Below are 6,052 nucleotides of genomic sequence, written 5' to 3' on the forward strand. Positions count from 1 at the left end.
CTTTATAATGCCTTATAATACACTAATGTGTTCTACTTAAGCAATAAGGCCTGAGGAGGTGTGGTATATGGCCAATATACAATACCACAGCTAAGGGCTGTTCTTAGGCACAACGCAACGTGGATTGAGAATGATGTAACACTTTCAAAAATCAAATCAAATTATTGGTCGCATACACATATTTAGCAGATGTTATTGCAGGTGTAGCGAAATGCTTGTGTTCCTGGCTCCAACAGTGCAGTAATAACTAACAATACACACATCTAAAAAGTAAAGGAATGGAATTAAGAAATATATAAATATTAGGACGAGCAACGTAGGAGTCTGGAGTGTAAATATATTTATAAACTGGGTAGTTCAAGCCCTGAATGCTGATTGGCCGACAGCCGTGGTATATCAGACCGTATACAAAACATTTATTTTACTGCTCTAATTACGTTGGTACGTTAATAGCAATAAGGCAGTTTTAGAACACCTACTCATTCAAGGGTTTTTCTTTATTTGTACTATTTTCTACATTGTAGAATAACAGTGAAGACATCAAAACTATGAAATAACACATATGGAATCATGTAGTAACCAAATAAGTGTTAAACAAATCAAAATATATTTTATATTTGAGATTCTTCAAATAGCCACCCTTTGCCTTGATGATAGATTTGCACACTCTTGGCATTCTCTCAACCAGCTTCATGAGGTAGTCACCTGGAATGCATTTCAAATAACAGGTGTTCCTTCTTAAAAGTTAATTTGTGGAATTTCTTTCCTTCTTAATGCGTTTGAGCCAATCAGTTGTGTTGTGACAAGGGAGGGGTGGTATACAGAAGATAGCCCTATTTGGTAAAAGACCAAGTCCATATTATGGCAAGAAGAGCTCAAATAAGCAAAGAGCAACGACAGTCCATCATTACTTTCATCTGCTGAGATTTAGGTTTTGAGCTTTTTATCATAGAACCAAAGTACTGGAGCAGGCATGATCAATGCCTTGAGCTCCTCAAAACTCTTTCTGATGATTACTGTTCCAACACCAATCTGTAGTTTTACACAGTAGACTTCTCATCTGACTAGTGTGAGTTGCCAGATTAGGTACACATTAGCCCACATAGTTAACCATCCCTAAGAACCTTTGTACGTCCTCTTGATCGGTAGGCAGTGGCATGTTCTTGATGGCGGTCACTTTGCTCTGGTCTGTCTGAACACCTTCACATGTTAGTTTTTCACACAAGAAGGTTATTTCTGTCTTTCTGAATTCCCATTTGTCTGCATTTAGCTTTAGCCCATTATTTTACATTTTAGTCATTTAGCAGACGCCCTTATCCAGAGCGACTTACAGTTAGTGAGTGCATACATTATTATAATTTTTTTATACTGTCCCCCTGTGGGAATCGAACCCACAACCCTGGCATTGCAAACGCCATGCTCTACCAACTGAGCTACATCCCTGCCGGCCATTCCCTCCCCTACCCTGGACGACGCTGGGCCAATTGTGCGCCGCCCCATGGGTCTCCCGGTCACGGCCGGCTACGACAGAGCCTGGATTCGAACCAGGATCTCTAGTGGCACAGCTAGCACAATGCAGTGCCTTAGACCACTGCGCCACTCTGACTAGATCAAGTGCTGCTTTCAACCTGGTGTTGTGCTCTTCAAGAGTCTGAGCCCATATTAGCACATCATCAATGGACACTGTGGTGCCTGACACACTCTCAGATATCTGTTGGACTGTCCTGTGAAAGACTTCTGGTGCTGAAGTGAGACCAAACGGGAGCCTTTTAAATGACTAGCTACCAAAAGGAGTATTGAAAGTACAAAGCCTTGTACTCTCCTTGTCTAGACTGATCTGCCAAAACCCTGAAGAGGCGTCTAGCTTTATACCTACTACAAATACCTAGGTGTCTGGTTAGGCCGTAAACTCTCCTTCCTGACTCACATTAAGCATCTCCAATCCAAAGTTAAATCTAGAATCGGCTTCCTATTTCGCAAAAAAGCCTCCTTCACTCATGCTGCCAAACATTCCCTCGTAAAACTGACTATCCTACCGATCCTTGACTTCGGCGATGTCATTTACAAAATAGCCTCCAACACTCTACTCAGCAAATTGGATGTAGTCTATCACAGTGCCATCCGTTTTGTCTCCAAAGCCCCATATACTACCAACCATTGTGACCTGTACGCTCTCGTTGGCTGGCCCTCACTACATATTCGTCGCCAAACCCACTGGCTCCAGGTCATCTATAAATCACTGCTAGGCAAATCCTTATCTTAGCTCATTGATCACCATAGCAACACCCACCCGTAGTATGCGCTCCAGCAGGTATATCTCACTGGTCATCCCCAAAGCCAACACCTCCTTTGGCCGCCATTCCTTCCAGTTCTCTGCTGCCAATGACTGGAACGAATTGCAAAAATCTCTGAAGCTGGAGACTCTTATCTCCCTCACTAACTTTAAGCATCAGTTGTCAGAGCAGCTTACCGATCACTTCACCTGTACACAGCCCATCTGAAATTAGCCCACCCAACTACCTCATCCCCATATTGTTATTTATTTTGCTCATTTGCACCCCAGTATCTCTATTTGCACATAATTTTTTGCACATCTATCTCTCCAGTGTTAATACTAAATTGTAATTATTTTGCACTATGGCCTATTTATTGCCTTACCTCCATAACTTACTACATTTGCCCACACTGTTTATAGATGTTCTATTGTGTTTTTGACTGTAGTTTTGTTTATCCCATGTGGGCGGCAGGTAGCTTAGTGGTTAAGAGCGTTGTGCCAATAACCGAAAGGTCTCTGGTTCTAATCCCCGAGCCGACTAGGTGAAAAAACTGTTCTGAAAGGCCCCAGGGGTCTGCAACACCACTAAGCAAGCGGCACCATGAAGACCAACCTCTCCACACAGGTCAGGGACAAAGTTGTGGAGAAGTACAGATCAGGGTTGGGTCATAAAAAAATATCCGAAAATTTGTACATCCCACTGAGCACCATTAAATCCATGGAAAGATGGAAAGAATATGGCACCACAACAAACCTGCCAAGAGAGGGCCGCCCACCAAAACTCAAGGACCAGGCAAGGAGGGCATTAATCAGAGAGGCAACAAAGAGACCAAAGATAACCCTGAAGGAGCTGCAAAGCTCCATAGCATTGATTGGAGTATCTGTCCATAGGACCACTTTAAGCCGTACATTCCACAGAGCTGGGCTTTATGGAAGGGGGCCAGAAAAAAGCCATTGCTTAAAGAAAAAGATAAGCAAACACGTTTGGTGTTCGCCAAAAGGCATGTGGGAGACTCCCCAAACATATGGAAGAGGGTACTCTGGTCAGATGAGACTAAAATTGAGCTATTTGGCCATCAAGGAAAACGCTATGTCTGGCGCAAACCCAACACCTCTCATCATCCCGAGAACACAGTGAAGCATGGTGGTGGCAGCATCATGCTGTGGGGATGTTTTTCATCGGCAGGGACTGGGAAACTGGTCAGAATTGAAGGAATGATGGATGGCGCTATATACAGGGAAATTCTTGAGGGAAACCCGTTTCAATCTTCCAGAAATTTGAGACTAGGATGGAGGTTCACCTTCCGGCAGGACAATGACCTTAAGCATACTGCTAAAGCAACACTTGAGTGGTTTAAGGGGAAACATTTAAATGTCTTGGAATAGCCTAGTCAAAGCACAGACCTCAATCCAATTGAGAATCTGTGGTATGACTTAAAGATTGCTGTACACCAGCGGAACCCATCCAACTTGAAGGAGATGGAGAAGTTTTGCCTTGAAGAATGGGCAAAAATCCCAGTAGCTAGATGTGCCAAGCTTATAGAGACATACCCCAAGAGACTTGCAGCTGTAATTTCCATAGCTCTGTATTTGAATTTGAAAGGGATTACATTTCTCCAGCCCCATCCCTCAGCTTTTTACTAAAACAAGAGTTGGGAGTACGCTTTGTTATTGTTTCTACTGCTGATTGCTGCTTTAAGGTAAAACAAAGAAAAAATGTGTCCCTCATTTGAATAATGGTGAAACTATTCCTTTTTTTTTTTTTAAGAAACATTGAACATCTAAGAGAGAGAGAGAGAGAGAGAGAGAGAGAGAGAGAGAGAGAGAGAGAGAGAGAGAGAGAGAGAGAGAGAGAGAGAGAGAGAGAGAGAGAGAGAGAGAGAGAGAGAAAGAGATAGAGAGTTGTGAGGAGCGAGGAAGAGTGAAAACAGTGGAGTGAGGCAGAGCGAGAAAGAAAGAGTGAAAACAGTGGAGTGAGACAGAGTGAGAGAGAGAGAGAGAATTGTGAGGAGAGAGAGTGAAAACAATGGAGTGCGACAGAGTGAGAGAGAGAGAGAATTGTGAGGAGAGAGAGAGAGTGAAAACAGTGGAGTGAGAGAGAGAGAAAGAGAGAGAGAGAGAGAGAGAGAGAAAGAAAGAGAGAGAGGGAGTTGTCAGGAGAGAGAAAGAGTGAAAACAGTGGAGTGAGACAGCGAGAGAGAGAGTTGTGAGGAGAGAGAGAGTGAAACAGTGGAGTGAGAGAGAGAGAGAGAGTTGTGAGGAGAGAGAAATAGTGAAAACAGTCGAGTGAGGCAGAGAGAGATTTGTGAGGATAGAGAAAGAGAGAGTGAAAACAGTGGAGTGAGACAGAACGAGAGAGAAAGTGAATTGTGAGAAGAGAGAGAGTGAAAACAGTGGAGTGAGTCAGAGCGAAAGAGAGAGAGAGCTGTGAAGAGAGAGAAAGAGTGAAAACAGTGGAGTAAGAGAGAGAGAGAGAGAGAGAGAGAGAGAGAAAGAGAGAGAGAACTGTCCACAATGTTAATAGGAACAAAGATTTGTGTTCCTAGGTTAGGGCCCTTAATATGAAATACATTAAATAGAGTGGTTAGAATATATAAAGGGTAACAGTTTCTATGAAGTACATCCAGTCGTCTGAAAAAGTTTGGGCACCCCTCTGAGGCTGCATAATAATTTACTCTGTCGTCACAGAAAATGATCACAGTGGCATGCCATTCATTTTCTAATAAAAGCTGAGTAATGGGCTATTGTCCAGACAAAGATTTTTAGTGTAGCAATATTAAGTTGTATGAAATTAAATCAGATGTGAAAAATAGGCTATGCCTCAGCCCAATAGGGAATGTCCTCTTGGTGTAACGGTCAAGCTGTTGCTTTCTCCCGCGGTAGACCTGGTTCATATCCCGTCGGTTACATTAAGCAGTCTATTCTCTGAAAATAGTCCAGACAGCATGTACCCAACAGTGAGGTCAGTGGGATTGGAGAGAGTCCCCTCTCCCTCTCTCTGTCTCCTCCCGAGTATAATTTCTTACTCGGCAGGATCCGTCCACGTTTTCGGAGGGCTCCTGGCAAGCGGGGAGTCGCCGACCCGCGTTCAATGTGCCGGTCCGCTTAGCGAGTGCGTCCCGCACGCCCCCATGTCTTCTTTTTTTTCATTTTCATATTTTTGAAAAAATAATTTTTCATATTTTTTTCTCTGCTTCAAAGTAGATTAAGTGAATCTTCACCTCCATTTTTTATTTTTTATTTTTATTTCACCTTTATTTAACCAGGTAAGCCAGTTGAGAACAGGTTCTCATTTACAACTGCGACCTGGCCAAGATAAAGCAAAGTAGTGCAATAAAAACAACAGAGTTACATATGGGGTAAAAAACATAAAGTCAGAAATACAACAGAAAATATATATACAGTGTGTGCAAATGTAGCAAGTTATGGAGGTAAGGCAATAAATAGGCTATAGTGCAGAATAATTACAATAGTATTAACACTGGAATGCTAGATGTGCAAGAGATTATGTGCAAATAGAGATACTGGGGTGCAAAAGAGCAAAATAAATAACAATATAGGGATGAGGTAGTTGGGTGGGCTAATTTCGGATGGGCTGTGTACAGGTGCAGTGATCGGTAAGGTGCTCTGACAACTGATGCTTAAAGTTATTGAGGGAGATAAGAGTCTCCAGCTTCAGAGATTTTTGCAATTCGTTCCAGTCATTGGCAGCAGAGAACTGGAAGGAATGGCGGCCAAAGGAGGTGCTGGCTTTGGGAATGACCAGTGAGATATACC

This window comes from Coregonus lavaretus (assembly GCF_964263955.1).
Source record: "Coregonus lavaretus genome assembly, contig: HAP1_SCAFFOLD_1073, whole genome shotgun sequence".
Taxonomy (NCBI): Eukaryota; Metazoa; Chordata; class Actinopteri; order Salmoniformes; family Salmonidae; genus Coregonus; species Coregonus lavaretus.